The 18,225-nt window shown below is 45.1% G+C and overlaps 1 protein-coding gene across 1 annotated transcript in view; it reads left to right on the top strand.

The window, feature by feature from the left end:
- The first annotated feature begins 481 nt into the window (after positions 1–481).
- Positions 482–18,225, top strand: part of ARHGEF5 (Rho guanine nucleotide exchange factor 5) — a 65,786-nt gene continuing 48,042 nt past the window's right edge. Inside the window, exon 1 of the mRNA XM_081911690.1 lies at positions 482–657. The gene's annotated coding sequence lies outside the window, so the exon portion shown is untranslated. The remainder of the gene's footprint in view (positions 658–18,225) is intronic.

Raw genomic sequence — 18,225 nt, 5'->3', positions numbered from 1 at the left:
CCCTGACCCCTGGTCCTGTTAGCTAGGGATGATGGGAGTTGTAGTCCTAAAACATCTGGAAGGCCAAGTTTGGCCATGTCTGTACTAAACAGACATCTATGAGTATCTCTCCTCTCTTGTTCCTATTTAGGGAGAAGCAACATACTTCATTTTTGCTTGATGCTTCTTTGTCAAATGCTATGTACATTGATGGCACTATGCTGATCAGTAACAACAATCCGGAAATCTCTTACAAAGAGGCATCTCATGGACTCCTCCCTGCAACGTATTGGTGTGTTTCAGTTTCCACTCAACTGAGAGATAGAAGTCAGTGATCTCTGACTTGCCTCCCAAGCCTCTATCGTGCAGCTTTCCTTTGTGCTCTGTTTCCCTCCCTCCTCTCCCCACCTGGCTTTGGCGTCTCTGTTTCCTCACTAGACTCTGTACTCTGAAGCAGACCAATCAGCTTGCGGCTTCCCTGACTTCCTGTCTTTCCCAGCTCAGGAAGGTGTGCTCATTTGTACTCACCTGAACAAGTTAGACACAGACAAAAATACCTCCAGCCTCGGGGAAACCAGGAGAAAAAAACTTTAACCTGGCCCCAGGAGCAGCAGCGAGGATCCACACCAGATCTACGGGAAAAGACCCTTTTAAAGTTCAAGATGTGACACCAGTCAGGTAAGGGAATTTGATCTTGTCTCTGAGTTACGATACAAGGAGGGAAAGTCTGCTCTGTTGCAACATTCCTGGGAGAAGAATAGGAGAGAAAGAGAAAGAGAGAGAGAGGCTCCCGTGGGGCCTTGTACAGGAATTCCAGCTGAGCGGTGTCACATTTAAATCAAGACTGTAATGGGGTCTGACAGGCAATTTCGGGAGAAGAAAAGGACCCACCATTTTAAAATGTAGAGTGAAGTTCGTTACTTTTTTTTAATCATGCTATCGAGTGACTAATAACTCTGGACTTGGCTTTGATCTTTGTTGTTGTGGATATATCCTGTAAAGGTCTTATGGGCGTGCTGGATTTGTTTCTTAGCGTTCCCCTCTGCCAGGGGCAACAGGTGGGTCCTTGTCTCATCTACCTTGAAGAAAACTGGTGGTCGGGAATAAGTCACAACCTTTGTCTTTCCGTGTAGTAGCTACGCTGCTTGAGCTCAGCCTCCTGCTAGTAAAGATTTGTACAAGAAAGGAGTCGGATCTAATGATAAACAAGTTTCCTGAGACTAATGCAGTGTTTGAAAAGTTTGTGTCCGGTAGTTGCTAAGTAGATCCCTTGTCAGCCTCTTGTCCATAGACAGGACCTGAAGTTGAGGCCTGCCTGATCCCCACATCAAAGTGGATTTCTTCCCACTGGGCAGCAGCTTCTGACCCCAACTGAAGGGGCTGCTGAGGACAATAGCCTCAGGTCAAGTGGACTGCTTGAACTCTGGACTTCTTCCCTTGTTTCATTTGTGAACGTCTTATGACTTTTATGGTATGCAAAGGTGATTACTGCAGTGACAAACAGGCAAGGGGTTCGTCCCACCCCATAATCTCACAATCACCGCAGGATGAACATAAAATGCAGTTTAGGGTTTCTAGAGTATTCTGGTTCCAAAGAATGGATCCCAAAGCCACCATGGAAGAGAGAGATCCGTGTGCTTGACCTTTGTTGGCTGTTGAAGTATAGAGATACAAGCATTTGATAGGTGACATCTGAAGGGGCCATGGGAAAGAATAGCTTCGGGGGAAACCCAGGATGTTCGGCAGTTGAATTGCACCAGGATGTTGGAGGGCCATTCCAGAAATTTAGCTTGATCCAGCAAGAGAGAATTGAGTGTGCAGGCATTGCGCATCTGTATTTCGAAGTTCGTCCAGCTTCTCTTAAATTGAAAAATGCATCTGGCAATGTAGGCAGATACGTTTTTCTCCGATCTATGTTCAGTAGCTGTAACCAACGCACACAACTAGTGATTACTTGCAGCCGATGTATATTATTTTTAGCACTAAATATGCACTTTTCATTCACTTACTCTGTAGAATTCATGCTATCACGGCTGATGAGTGATACAAGGCATCACTTTGTGCCTGTCATTTTGTGAATTTTAGAAAACATTATATACCATATTTTTCGCTCTATAAGACGCACCAGACCACAAGACGCACCTAGTTTTTGGAGGAGGAAAACAAGAAAAAAAGTATTCTGAATCTCAGAAGCCAGAACTGCAAGAGGGTTCACTGCACAGTGAAAGCAGCAATCCCTCTTGCTCTTCTGGCTTCTGGGATAGCTGCACAGCCTGCATTCATTCGTTCCATAAGATGCACACACATTTCCCCATACTTTTTAGGAGGGAAAAAGTGAGTCTTATAGAGCAAAAAATACGGTATATATATATATATATATATATATATATATATATATATATAGTTACACCTGAACTGGATACACACACAATAGCGAGTTGCTGCATGTGCAGTGCTTGACATTAAGAAGACCGCATTGTGCATGTGTAGGTCCTACATGTGATCTGTTAGAGGGAGACCCAATCTAGTCACCTTCAGTGAACATCTCTCCTAGTAAAAAGAAAAGACATGGCAAACTTAAGTCCAGTTGTCTACCACAGCATAAATAGTCCTCTATCCATCATATGTAGATGGGATATGATGCTTTGGGACTCAGTTGACTGGACATAATTTACTGGACGGCCCTTTGTCAAAACTAAATGGGTAACCCAGTTATAGATAGCATGGTTCATCTTTCAGTAATGAGTAAGAACGATGGCCCTGGTGGGAACTAAAAACACTGAGATAACCAAAAAGTTGCAGATGTTTGCACCAGTTGTTTCTCAAATTATGTAAGGCATTATTCAATTTAAAATGTTCTATTTTTGTTACCAAGCATTACTGATCCAATTTTGTCATGTTATCTTACATGGCAAAATGTGTTAATTGATTGATGTGTATTTAGCAAATTACGTCATTCTCTGTAACATGTTGTAGCACCTCCTCTGTTTAAGCATCACAGTGTCCTGCATTTCTCATTTCCTACACGGTGTCATTAGCTGCTGGGGGCAGAATAGTACCCAATGTTCTGAGAGGGGAGAGGGGATACCTGGATGCAGGTCTATGTTTAAAGGAAACACGGACTGCCCCTGAAATGCGTAGTTCCAGCCTGAGTAAATTTACTCATATTTGCCACAGGCCGTGGCGATAAATCATACCATTTCTTTCATTCCTATGTCCCCCATAATAAAATGCATTTCTGCTCGTATTCAGGTTCAGTTCATAGCTGTGCTTTGTTCCATATTTACTGCAATGGAAAAGAATTTCTCTCCATCAGGTCTAGTACAAATGTCCTAATACGATATTCTGCGTTCCCCGATCTTGGCTCTATATCAGTGACTGTAGCTAGTTGCAGAACGTGTGGCATCAGGTTATCCCATGCCGGTCTTCTTCAACTTTGGGTTCCCAGAGATTGGAATGCAACTCCCACAATGCCCAGCCAGTTGCTTGGCAGGGGGTTGGACTCGATGGCCCTTGTGGTCTCTTCCAACTCTATGATTCTATGAACAAGAGTTGTAGTCCAACAACATGTGGAGACCCAGAGTTGAATTACACTGTCCTAGATCATCCTGCCCCAACTTGGGAGCCATCAGATATTTTGAACTCCTGCTCCGCATCAGCCCCACCCAGCTTGGTTGTGGTTGGAGAGAGGGAGCCAAGCATAGGGCTGCCATTTTTGTTCAGTGCAGATCTGCACAGTCTGCGACTGGCCAGACTGAATGCGGTTCGTTAGCAGTGTGCTGTGGCTTGCTGGCTCTTTGACAGTGACCTTTTTAAATACAATACTGTCCTGGGAGATTTCTGAACTCATTGATTCCTAATGCCTTGCAGTGGGCTTGGAGCATCACAAGTTGCACAAGCCAGGTTTTTAGCATAGCATCTACTTTGGTCCTCAGAGCTGCTTTTCAGGCATTTAAGGTCTGAAACTTGACCTGTACCAAGAGTATATAACTACTTCTATACTAATTACTTCATACTGCAGCTGGGATATTGTATGATTGAGTGGTCCTCAATATCAACCCCTCATTTTACCCCAACCTCCCTAGCATGTCAGGGAAAAGGCTAGACTGCAGTTCTTTTCCATCACATGAAATTTCCAAAATATTTTCTCTCTCTTTTTGTCTCTTGTTACACAGGCCTTGTGAGAGCTACTACAGCATTGTTGTTGTTGTTAAATTTGTTGTTAAATTTGTATACCGTTCTTCATTCGAAGATCTCAGGGCAGTTCACAGCATAAAAATACAAGATAAAAACACAAAATACATGTTGTGTCAAAAATCAAAATGCACCTGCTGGTCTAAGAAGGTTGGCGACCCATGCTCCTCTCCAGTGATGTTTTGCAACTTGCAAATTCTCTTTTGTATTCCAAGAAGGTTTCTCTAAATAAACAGGCTTCTTAATGCTCCTATCACTTTTGGTTGGCTTCACAACCAATTCTGCAGTCTTTCCAATCACAAGACACATTTCTAATTCATGTGCTGCTAGGGTAAAAGATCTGAAGCTGCGGCCAATCCATTTGTCTCATTCACACATTACATTTTAAGTGTTCATGTACAGCATTCTAGGTGTAAGCCTAAACTGCAATGTTTGGAGTAGTAACTCTTTAGTCGGTGGCTATTGTCCTCCAAGGGACGCGGGTGGTGCTGTGGGTTAAACCACAGAGCCTAGGACTTGCCGATCAGAAGGTTGGCGGTTTGAATCCCCGTGACGGGATGAGTTCCCGTTGCTCGGTCCCTGCTCCTGCCAACCTAGCAGTTTGAAAGCATGTCAAAGTGCAGGTAGATAAATAGGTACCACTCCGGTGGGAAGGTAAACGGCGTATCCGTGCACTGCTCTGGTTCACCAGAAGTGGCTTAGTCATGCTGGCCACATGAACCGGAAGCTGTACGCCGGCTCCCTCGGCCAATAAAGCGAAATGAGCACTGCAACCCCAGAGTCGGTCACGACTGGATCTAATTGTCATGGGTCCCTTTACCTTTACCTTTATTGTCCTCCAAACTGAATGAGCCAAACTTACCAGACACTTATACACAAGATACGAATCCCTTTGCTCCAAAAAGGATGCCTGTCTTGGGTTGAATATATTGCTGTGGATAAATTGAGGTAGATAAGCAAGAATACAGTTAAAATAAAGTCTTAAACTGCAAAAAGAGTATATTTCACTGAAAATTGTGTTATCCATGGGTTGCCCCTGATTTCTTGGCTAGTCTAGTTAATCAGAGAGCTGAAGTCCTCAGTGATTTCAGTCCTCTGCAATCTTAATATGAGAGTAAGTCCTATTGAAGCTGGAGACTCTTCTTTCCAAGTAGAAAAACTATACTTCACTTTGCTTCCATTCACTACTTAGGAAAATTAGAGCAAGGAATGAATCCTGGTAGATATTTATCTTTGCAGAGAAATACTGCTTCATTTTCTTTCTTTTTAATCCTTTAGGAGCCCCTGAATGCATGGACAGGATAGGAATGAAACAGGGTGTCTCCAGATTGTCACTATTTTGCGGGAGGGAGTTAAACACATACTGTAAGTTTGGGTCAGCACATCTGACTCAAGGGCTTTGTCATCCAAGTACAACAGCCACTTTAAAAAAAGAACCTGACTTTTCGAAGTTTGGAAAGTGATCAGGAAATGCGTTGGAAAGTGTGGGATAAAGGAATGATTAATAGGAAGACATATAAACACCTTGCAAGCAAATTACGATTAATACAGGATGAATGCTCATAGTTTGTATAACCTCCTCACAAACAAATTGGAATGAGTGCTCAATAAATAGATTGTTAGGGGAACCCATGGTTGCTAATGAATAGCCCTTACTTTATTGCCCAAAGGTGAAGGCAGACTGGTAGAGCAGTGAGTATATCTGAGAAGCGCCCTCACTGGGTTCAGTGAAAATGTAATGTTTTCTCCTCTGGCGCATGGTTTGAAGAACTCCGATGTGCAGCTTTCGGTTTGTCTCCATGGCAAAAAGCTGGAGATGGATGTTTCTCATTATTTGCTAGTGTTTTCCGTGACAACAGAACCAACCTCCAATACTTGAAAGTTTTAAAATTAAATATAATTACCATTCAAAACACAACCCAGCCGGATGGACTGGTTATAAATAATAAATTATTATTGTTATTGTTTTGTTATTATAATTATATTATAACCCAAGTCCAAAATGTTCAGTTCAGCAAGTATGACCCTCAAAGGCTCTTGAGGCCATGTTCAATGCTTGCCTGAGTGGATTGTCATCATAGCCTCAGCCTTTATTCTATCTTGCCATTCTACTTAAGGCTGCCATCTGCTTGGGAAAAACTAACCTGACCTAAATTTTACGTGCTCATTTATGTAAATATATGTCTTTGAGAAACTATCACTCAGTCTGTAATTTGCCATTATTAAGGAAGGCGCTGGAGTGGGTGGTGTTTTGTTAACTCTTGAGTTAACTTTGAATCTGGCTTCCATCATGGCTTTGAGACAGAAACTGCCTTGGCAGATGATTTACACTGGGGAATGGATGGGAGGAATGTTCTCCTTGACTTCTCAATGGTTCCCAGTACCATTGTGTTCTCCTTCCAGAATATCTCTCTGGGATGAGGCTTGAGAGCCAGTGTGGTGTAATGGTTAAGAGTGGTGGACTCATAATCTGGGGAACTGGGTTCGCGGCTCCGCTCCTCCCATGCAGCTGCTGGGTGACCTTGGGCTAGTCACACTTCTCTGAAGTCTCTCAGCGCCACTCACCTCACAGAGTGTTTGTTGTTCTGGAGGAAGGGAAAGAAGAATGTTAGCCACTTTGAGACTCCTTCAAGTAGTGATAAAATGGGATATCAAATCCAAACTCTTCTTCTTCTTCTTGAGGGCACTGTGCTGTAGCAGATCTAATTCAGTGTGGATGATGGTTCTCAAGGACCTCTCTTTCCTTTCTTGGCTACTGGCCTTTGGAGTGCTTTAAGGCTCAACTGACCCTCCAAACATTTCAACACCTACATGAAACCAGGGGGCAAAGTCACCAGGAAGTATGGCCTGAGATATCATAAATATGCAGATAACTATCTACCTCTCTTTTTCACCATGGTAGAAATCTTAATCTAGGCAAGATGTGTGTACTGTAGACCAGGAAATCTGTCGATCTGGATGTGGTTGCCGGCCAGTAAAGATCCAAGGATGGGGTTTGGGAGATCTCCGCATTATCTCTGGGGTGTCAGGTGGTATCAAAGGCCAGGAGCACTTTTAATCAACCTTAGTTGTTTTGCTAGCTACAGCCTTATTTTGAGAAGGCAAATCTTACCTCAGTGACAGATAGGTAGCCGTGTTGGTCTGCCATAGTCAAAACAAAAAAAATTCCTTCCAGTAGCACCTTAAAGACCAACTAAGTTAGTTCTTGGTATGAGCTTTCGTGTGCATGCACACTTCTTCAGATACACACCTCAGTGATTACCTCAGTGATTCAACCAAGGATACATTACTGCATTGGGTTAAGCATGGGACTCCCTTTTTAAATGATTTGGGAACGTCAGTTGGTGCAGAATGTGGACACTATAATGCTTGTAGAAACTAGACATTTGGATTATATTTCACCCAGTCTGTGTGTGGCTGCCTGTTTGATTCTAGCCCAGTTTAAGGTCATGGTTTTATGCTTTAAACAATTTGGGACTGGGTTATCTGAATGATCACTTGCACCCATATGAACCTCCTGTTATTTTAAGGTTGGCTAACTATTTTATAATGTTAATGAGATTGTATTAAACAATTGGTATATAATTTTTATATGATGATGTAGTGAACCACCTTGTGAGAGAAGATTCCCGGAAAAGCGAGTTTAAAAAATAAAAATGGAACAAATGAATGAAGTTGTAAGTAGGCCATTTCTCAGGAAAAATGTGATGCTTAAAATAGTTAATAAAGGGGTGATTCCAACCTGCAAAGCCAGTTTAAAACTAGTCTAACAACCTGGGGTAAGTACATGGAATAAGGGTGTAGCCATACATGCACCCGAATGTTCTTTAGACAGACAGATTAATCTCTTCCAATTCAACTATGTAAGGTCACGTTATACAATGTCATAGTGCATAGACCTTGGGGACAGTTCTGGAGGACTCATCTCTATGGCTGGCACTCACAAGGTTGTAGAGGTGCATATTCAGATGTATAAAATATTGTGGCAAAATGAAGAAGTCATGCGCTTTCTGGATTATCTCCTCCTCCACTTGTCAGTAGCATTGCAAAATCGTAATTCATGAGTTAGCACCTTTTTGCAGTTGCACTGGTGGTCCTGTAGAACAGAAGTACATTATAAATATAGAACCACCTTCTCTAATTTTCCAGTGGGAAAGCTTAGGGTTTCTACCAGCTAGAGTTGAAAGGGGTGTGCTGTCAGACTCACTTGCAGATTCCAGTGTAAAATATCAATTGGATTTTCTCTGAATATTTCCTTAATATTTGTTGTTGTTTAGTCATTTAGTCATGTCTGACTCTTCGTGTCCCCATGGACCAGAGCATTCAAGGCACTCTTGTCTTCCACTGCCTCCCGCAGTTTGGTCAAACTTATGCTGGTGGCTTTGAGAACACTGTCCAACCATCTCGTCCTCTGTCGTCTCCTTCTCCTTGTGCCCTCCATCTTTCCCAACATCAGGGTCTTTTCCAGGGAGTCTTCTCTTCTCATGAGGTGGCCAAAGTATTGGAGCCTCAGCTTCACGATCTGTCCTTCCAGTGAGCACTCAGGGCTGATGTCCTTAAGAATGGATAGGTTTGATCTTGCAGTCCATGGGACTCTCAAGAGTCTCCTCCAGCACCATAATTCAAAAGCATCAATTCTTCGGCGATCAGCCTTCTTTATGGTCCAGCTCTCACTTCCATACATCACCTTCTTTAGGGTCCAGCTCTCACTTCCATACATCACTACTGGGAAAACCATAGCTTTAACTTAATATTAGATACCTGCATTTGCAACTGATATTATATTTGTTTCATTTTATGGAAGAATGCTGCCACCTCTCCATAGAGCCTCGCCAGACTCCTCACTAACCACAGTTCCAAGGGCAAACCCTTCTAGGCAGCAACCTCTCTACTTTATTTCTTGACTCCAAGCCTTTTATACACCTGCCTCTCTCTGTCTCTCTTGCATCTTCCTTTCTGGGTGCCTTTAAGAGATTCTGCCCTCCCAGGATGCCTTCCTCGCTTGAGAAGGTGGACCCAGCAGCTGGCAGGTGTGCCATTTGCTGAGAGTTCCACCCACCCTTTCCTCCTCTGCTCTGGTACTCCTCTCTATAGAAGATACACCAGTTTGGCTGTCAGGATATGTTTGCGAAGAGAGAGATGTGTGCAACCAATGTATCGAAAGCCCAGTGTGGGCAGTGGGAGAGTGCATCTTCAAGGGTGAAGTCAAGCCGATGGAGAGTTACAGTGCCTGCTATGGCTGTAGAGTCCGATATAGAAGAGCAGGCATAGGCAAACTCGGTCCTCCAGATGATTTGGGACCACAACTCCCATCATCTCTGACCACTGGTCCTGTTAGCTAGGGATGATGGGAGTTGTAGTCCCAAAACATCTGGAGGGCCGAGTTTGCCTATGCCTGTGAGAAAGACATGTTCTGTTGCTGCTGAGGCAGATGAAGGTGTTCGGTTGTGCTGCTAGAGGTGCACCATGGCATTCTCTCTGCCCTCCTTCCACAGTCCTAGCTCTGGGCCTTTGCCTTCCTTCTCCTCAAGGGACTTCAAATTGTCCATAGTTGCCATAGGATGGCAGAGTAAATATGAACAGTGGTGACACAATTTTGTTGTGGCAAAGAATAAAGTTAAAGGTACCCCTGCCCGTAAGGGCCAGTTGTGTCCGACTCTAGGGTTGTGCGCCCATCTCACTTAAGACGCCGGGGGCCAACCGCTGTCCGAAGACACTTCCGGGTCACGTGGCCAGCGTGACGAAGCTGCTCTGGCGAGCCAGCACCAGCGCAGCACACAGAAACGCCGTTTACCTTCCCGCTAGTAAGCGGTACCTATTTATCTACTTGCACTTAGGGGTGCTTTCGAACTGCTAGGTGGGCAGGAGCTGGGACCGAAAGACAGGAGCTCACCCCGCCGTGGGGATTCGAACCGCCGACCATGCAATCGGCAAGTCCTAGGCGCTGACGTTACGCATAATAAGCTGGAAATATGCAAGTACTGGGACCCGGGTGGCACTGTGGGCTAAACCACAGAGTCCAGGACTTGCCGATCAGAAGGTCGGCGGTTTGAATCCCCGTGACGGGGTGAGCGACGGGGTGAGTCCCTGCTCCTGCCAACCTAGCAGTTCAAAAGCACCTCAAAGTGCAAGTAGATAAATAGGTACCCCTCCAGCAGGAAGGTAAACGCCGTTTCCGTGCACTGCTCTGGTTTGCCAGAAGCGGCTTAGTCATGCTGGCCACATGACCCGGAAGCTGTACGCCGGCTCCCTTGGCCAATAAAGCGAGATGAGCGCCGCAACCCCAGAGTCGGTCACGACTGGACCTAATGGTCCGGGGTCCCTTTACCTTTACCTTTACCTTTATGCAAGTATCTGTATAATTGATACAAGATGCAAACTCCATCTTTTCTTAGCACAGAACCTGAGTAATCTTGGTGCATTTTTGTTTTATTGATTATTTTCCTTTTTACTTAACAAAATATAAATAACACTTACTTGGACAAAATACCTCTGAGCACTTTATAGCCATGCAGGACACACACAGTTCTGCTGTGTGCTCAGATGGACACATGAATTTAAAAATGTTAACAATGCAAGTCTCTCACAAGCATTGTTTATAAAGTTTTACATCTTGCATTGGAGGACCAAATGATTCTAAGTTGGAAACGTCCGTCTTCTTGAATTAGCAATAATCAGTAGTTGTGTCTGGAAAGGCACATGCTCTTAAAATCATGCGCCTAACTTTTGTGGCTAAGTGAGCACAAGTGTAATCAACTTGCTTCAGTGTCTGAATAAACTGTAGGCCTACTTTTTTCCCCTTTAGACAATCTTAGCCTACCACCAAGAGCTGTCCAACTTGTTTACAAAGGCCAATGAAAATTTATGAGGTCTTGACTTAATCAGCAGGCATGGTGTAAGAACCTCAGCTATAGAAACACGACACTGATGGTTTTTAAAAATGAAACCACTGCATACACTTGCAGAATTGCAAAGGAATAAGGCAGTAATTACATCTTAGCAATTACACTGCATTTCATTTTATATGAGCACATTCTTGCAACTTCGCACAAACAGCAGATATCCCTCTCCCCATTAGTGAAGTGGTAAATGAGCTGACCTTTTCATACCTCCCCCAGCCAAATGATAAAATAGAGGGGACTCTTAACATACTTCTGTTGTGTCTCCCCCCTCACACTAGGCTTCATTGCCTGAGCCCGCTCTTTCTACGTGCCCTCCCACCATTACATATTGCTGAAGTCTCTTCTCCACTTGTTGCCTGAACCTATTAAAGGTAAAGGGACCCCCTGACCATTAGGTCCAGTCGTGACTGACTCTGGGGTTGTGGTGCTCATCTCGCTTTATTGGCTGAGGGAACCGGCGTACAGCTTCTGGGTCATGTGGCCAGCAGGACTAAGCCACTTCTGGCGAACAAGAGCAGCGCATGGAAACGCCATTTACCTTCCAGCTGGAGCGATACCTATTTATCTACTTGCACTTTGACGTGCTTTTAACTGCTTTGTTGGCAGGAGCTGGGACTGAGCAACGGGAGGTCACCCCATTGCGGGGATTCGAACCACCAACCTTCTGATCGGCAAGTTCTAGGCTCTGTGGTTAAACCCACAGCACCACCCATGTCCCAGAACCTATTAAGCAACATTAAACATCAATTTGCTTTTCCCACGATTGCAAAAGATTCCCACTGAGCACATACTCCATGTCATGCACAGTCAGCACTAAGAGTAGAGTGATGTTTAGGCTGATAACTTCCCCATATTGCCTGATGAGGTTCAGCTACTTTGCAGAGGTGCTTTCATCTCCAGTGAAGTATCAATGCCCAGTGATAGACATCTCTTTTCAGCCAGGCAGGTGCCCATGATCTCCAGCACATGCACACATACGCAGACATGGAATATGGTGGGGTGCTTTTTTGCCAATGTGGCTAAGAGATGGTTCAAACCTTGACTCTACTGTGAGCACACTGGACAGCCTTTAGAGAACCATTCTTCTTTGACCCCCCCATCCCCACCCCCTGCAATAGTGCAGTTTGTGAGCTGGGATCACAGTCCTGCCAAAAACCAGGTGAAGTCAATGCAAAATCACATTTCAATCTGCCTTCTGGATTCAAAATCGTTCCCAATACCTCAACTTTAATGAAGTCCCCCATCCCCAAGTCAGAAACCTTCATGCCAGGTTTGGTGGCCTGCAGGTTTCAGGGCGGTTCACAGGATAAAATGAGAATTTAAACCACAAGGTATATAATCAAAATAAAAACAACAACAACTCAATGACCACCATCCCCATGTCAAAAAATGGGTGAAGTCACACAAGAGTGATGTTTCCACCCACTATCTTGTATCAAAATGGCGGCAGGCTTCCAGATCACCACCCCTACCTTGGGAACCTTCCTGCCAATTGATATCTTGAAAGGCAGGCAAACCTATAGAGAACAAATGTACAAACCAATTTCCAAAATATATTCAATATGTTGCAGTAAAACTCAAGTAAAAACGTTCCACCAGGCCACCACCAATCGATGGCTTTAAAAGAGGATTAGACAAATTCAGTAGTGATGTATGGAAGTGAGAGCTGGACCATAAAGAAGGCTGATTGCCGAAGAATTGATGCTTTTGAGTTATGGTCTGGAGGAGACTCTTGAGAGTCCCATGGACTGCAAGAAGATCGAACCTCTCCATTCTTAAGGAAATCAGCCCTGAGTGCTCACTGGAAGGACAGATCCTGAAGCTGAGGCTCCAATATTTGACCACCTTATGAGAAGAGAAGACTCCCTGGAAAAGACCCTGATGTTGGGAAAGATGGAGGGCACAAGAAGAAGGGGACGACAGAAGACGAGATGGTGGGACAGTGTTCTCGAAGCTTCCAGCATGAGTTTGACTAAACTGCGGGAGGCAGTGGAAGACAGGAGTGCCTGGTGTGCTCTGGTCCAGGGGGTCACGAAAAGTTGGACATGACTAAACGACTAAACAACAACAACAGACAAATTCGTGGAGGAGAAAGAGCTTTCTTTACAGCTAGAGGCAGTGTTGCCTCCAAATACCTGTTGCAACAGGCAGCTGCATGGCCACTGCGAGATCAAGAGCCTGCACTAGATGGGCCATGGTCCTGATCCAGCAGGCTCTAGATCATATGCTCTATCTGGGTGAATTATCACATTTTGCTGGATTGAAAAACATAAACAGTCGTATGTTCCCGTATCCACCAAGGAGATGCCACTTCCCAACATCAAAGTGCAAACTCAAGGTAAATTTGAGCAAACGGTGCACCATGAATAGGAAATGGGGGAACATTTGTGCCATAAAAAACTACCATATTTTTTGCTCTATAAGACTCACATTTTCCCTCCTAAAAAGTAAGGGGAAATGTGTGTGCGTCTTATGGAGTGAATGCAGGCTGCGCAGCTATCCCAGAAGACAGAACAGCAAGAGGGATTGCTGCTTTCACTGCGCAGCGATCCCTCTTGCTGTTCTGGCTTCTGAGATTCAGAATTTTTTTTTCTTGTTTTCCTCCTCCCAAAACTAGGTGCATCTTGTGGTCTGGTGTGTCTTATAATAATAATAATAATAATAATAATAATAATAATAATAATAATAATAATAATTATTTATTATTTATACCCCGCCCATCTGGCTGGGCCTCCCCAGCCACTCTGGGCGGCTTCCATAAAAACCAAAAATACAGTAAAATACGGTAGTTGTGTGGAATGAATGAATTGTCTCTGACTGGCAGCGACTCTCGAGTCTCTTGGATCCTTCCCTGTCGTGCTGCAACCTGAGTCTATTGAACTTGGAGGTGCTGGGGGAATTTGAATCTGAGACACCAAAGCATGTGTGTGGCCCTTTAAAGAAAGGGTATTTATTTTTATTTTTAATTAGATGTATGTACCACCCGTCATAGGGACGTGGGTGGTGCTGTGGGTTAAACCACAGAGGCTAGGGCTTGCGGATCAAAAGGTCAGTGGTTCGAATCCCCGTGACAGGGTGAGCTCCCATTGCTCAGTCCCTGCTCCTGCCAACCTAGCAGTTCGAAAGCACGTCAAAGTGCAAGTAGAGAAATAGGTACAACTCTGGCGGGAAGGTAAACACCATTTCTGTGTGCTGCTCTGGTTTGCCAGAGATGGCTTAGTCATGCTGGCCACATGACTGTATGCCGGCGCCCTCGGCCAATAAAGGAAGATGAGTGCCACAACCCCAGAGTCAGGGGTCCCTTTACCTTTACCTTTTACTACCCTTCATCTGAGGATCACAAGCTAATATACTGCACAAGGAACTATTTTATGTTTGAAAGAGAATATATGCACTTTTGAGAAATCAATTCCGCTTCTGAGTGGGACCAGGTTGTGCTCATGCCGCCAGGTTCCACCCCCATCTCAGCGTGGTGCGGGATAGCGTCCCGCGTCCCGCTGAGGGTGACCCAGCCATGCCATTTGCCAGGCGGCCAATCAGGGCGCTGAAGGGTTATGGCCGGGGCCCATTTAAACCGGGGTGCGACTCTGACAGTTCCTCTTTCAGCCTCTCACCACGGATCTCCTGCCCTCCTACCCTCTTTTAGGTAGGGTCACTGGCCTTGCTATGGACTTCGGTTGGTCGCTGATGAGGGGCCTGGTAGGACTTTTTTCACTTGGCAAATTGGCACCAGCCACTTGGTTTTTGCCTACCACATAGCAAACGTCACAACTTTGTAAGGTTTGGAGGTTAGGCATTGGAATAGCAATCACCTGCCCCTCCATGCAGAAGGCTATTCCGGGAGTATGGATATTGTCCGAAGCTAGGGCCATGCCACGACCCCAGCGGGAACCCAGGGGATGCTCAAGTCGATCCACATCGGCGGGGCTTCTCCTGCTGGTGGTTTACCCTTACAAGACTCCCTGCAAAGCGGGCAGGAGTCAGATATAGTCTGTTGATGCCAATGCCTAAGCCAATACTGCTCACATTCTGTAACCGATAAAGTGGTGGCCTAAATTTGTCCATCAACAGTAACCTAAATTCTGTGTCCTTGTGTCTTTATTCCCCTGGGGGAATATGTATTGTATATGTATTGTTGGAACCACAATATTCAACCACAGTCTAATAATAAATTAAGCCCATTGATTAGTCCCATTGATTGCAGTGGGAAAAGGTCTGAAGCTTAACTGCCACCTGTTGAAATGAGCATAGCTACGAAGGGTTGACTGGAGCACTTTTTAGTACAGTGGTACCTCAGGTTAAGTATTTAATTCATTTCGGAGATCCGTTCTTCACTTGAAACTGTTCTTAACCTGAAGCACCACTTTAGCTAATGGGGCCTCCTGCTGCTGCTGTGCCGCTTCTGCACGATTTCTGTTCTCATCCTGAAGCAAAGTTCTTAACCTGAAGCTCTATTTCTGGGTTAGCGGAGTCTGTAACCTGAAGCGTATGTAATCTGAAGCGTATGTAACCTGAGGTACCACTGTATATAAAAAGATGGGTAAATAGAAGTTTGCACAACATTTTCCCAATCCAGAGCCCTGGATGCCACCTCGAATTCTGACAGTATTGATAAGCTTGAAAGTTCACCCATTCTTAATGTATGCTATCTTTTCTCTCCTGCATTCACATAGCTATACATTGGTACCTCGGGTTAAGAACTTAATTCATTCTGGAGGTCCGTACTTAACCTGAAACTGTTCTTAACCTGAAGCACCACTTTAGCTAATGGGGCCTCCTGCTGCTGCTGCGCCGCCGGAGCACGATTTCTGTTCTCATCCTGAAGCAAAGTTCTTAACCCGAGGTACTATTTCTGGGTTAGCGGAGTTTGTAACCTGAAGTGTATGTAACCTGAAGCGTATGTAACCCGAGGTACCACTGTACATGAGTTGCTCTGCACATAGGGAGAGATATGCCGAAAGATATACCACAAAGCCAATCCTAGGAGCCCTCAGCCATATGCATTGCCACACAGGTGGTGGTTGCCCATAATGGGAGGCCAGTTTGTGCCTCGCATCTGTGCCTCTGGCATGCTCCCAACAAGTAACGCTTCTTGCAGGAGAATGCTGTGTCCCAGGGAGAAGTGATTTACTGGCTATTACCTGTCAGTTGTGGGATGTGGGGGGCGCTGTGGGTTAATCCACAGAGCCTAGAACTTGCCGATCAGAAGGTCGGCGGTTCAAATCCCCGCAACGGGGTGAGCTCCCGTTGCTCGGTCCCTGCTCCTGCCAACCTAGCAGTTTGAAAGCACGTCAAAGTGCAAGTAGATAAATAGGTACCGCTCCGGCGGGAAGGTAAACGGCGTTTCCGTGCGCTGCTCTGGTTTCGCCAGAATCATGCTGGCCACATGACCCGGAAGCTGTACGCCGGCTCCCTCGGCCAATAAAGCGAGATGAGCGCCGCAACCCCAGAGTCGGCCACGACTGGACCTAATGGTCAGGGGGTCCCTTTACCTTTAATAGGTTCAGGCAACAAGTGGAGAAGAGACTTCAGCAATATGTAATGGTGGGAGGGCACGTAGAAAGAGCGGGCTCAGGCAATGAAGCCTAGTGTGAGGGGGGAGACACAACAGAAGTATGTTAAGAGTCCCTTTACCTTTACCTTTGTCAGTTGCAGGAAGCTTGATCCATATCCACTGAGGAGAGACAAATCTGTCAGATTCTGTTTCTCTACATTTCTCATTTTTCCACTCTTAAGGTCAACACACTTCCAAATCTATTTGTAAACCTTTATTTGTTTTTTTAAAAGTCTGCACAAAAATTGTATTCATTTTTCGGTGCCTGTCTCCTGATATTGACATTTTATACACCATTGTGTCTAATATATGCATTTGGGAGGGGGGATCGCTAAAACAATGCATTCTTATGCATATTGGTTGGCTGTAGAGCTACGTTATAAAATATGATGGCAAATATGCTTACTGGGAAAGGATGTGCACATTAGGTTGGTTTGGACTAAAATACAGGCCAAATGCATTTCCCATCCCTGAAGTCCTCCGACAAGCGGTGTGAGGTGGATAGCTAGGAAAATGAGGGACTTCTCGGTGGTGGCACCTTCCTTTTGGAACAATTAGTGATGTTAAATTCTCGAGAATAATACAAAAGATTATTCTCAGGAATTTAACATCACTAGGAACATCCTCCCCGGGGGAGGGCCACCTGAGACATTCTTCATCACCTTTTTCGTTCCAGATGAAGAGCACTTCATTTACTCAGGCCTTTCAAGTTTGCATTTCTAAAATCAACCCTGCACTGTCCCTTTTAAATATGTGGTTTTAAATAACTCTTTGTGTGGTTTTATGCTGAGTTGCGCATGGTTTTATTCCGTCTCCACTGGAAGGAAAGCTTTATGCCGTTGCTTTTTACTGTCTTAATCATTATACTTTGTGTTTTGTTTTGTACGTACGGTGTTTGTTTTTTGCTTTCTAAGCCACCTAGATTATTTTTTGATGATCAGCCAAATACATTTAATAAATCACTATCCTTCCAGCTGTCATGATGTAGCATGCCCTGCCCAGAGCCCAGCTGAGGGATGCTGGGGGAGGAGAGAACACCCTGGTCTCTGGCAGGGGTGTTTCAGCCAGAGGGCTACATTCCATCATGCGCTGCATGCCACTGGTGGGTGAGGCGAGAGGCAAAGGTGGGCAGAGCAAGGGAAACGTCTTTTGCCTTCGTACCATGGGCTGCATTCCAGCCATGCAATAGAGCTGTGCATGCATGTAAACACATACAAACACACACACCTCCACGTGCCTTTCCGCCAATGAAAAAGCATCACCACAGTCTAAGAATGCATTCTGCACAGGCAAAAGAACTTGAGCAGGGCCAGAGAGGGGCATGGCCTGAGGAGTGTGGCTTGGAGAGAGTTGCCAAGGCTGGCTAGAGATTCTTGAAGGGCTGTGCTCACCCATTAGACAGGCAGCTCATCACCCCTGATCTAGGGGGTCCTGTTGGTGGAGCAAGGAGAGTGCATGATGGTGCACAATCATTTTGCTAAGAAGACTGATTGGTTGTCATGAAGATAATTACTGCTTGAATGCTTCTCCCTAAGTCAGTGGTTGAGGGACACGGGTGGCACTGTGGTCTAAACCACAGAGCCTAGGGCTTGCCGG

Source organism: Podarcis melisellensis (assembly GCF_964234715.1).
Source record: "Podarcis melisellensis genome assembly, chromosome: 5".
Classification (NCBI taxonomy): domain Eukaryota; kingdom Metazoa; phylum Chordata; class Lepidosauria; order Squamata; family Lacertidae; genus Podarcis; species Podarcis melisellensis.
This window is presented reverse-complemented; position numbering and strand designations above follow the sequence as displayed.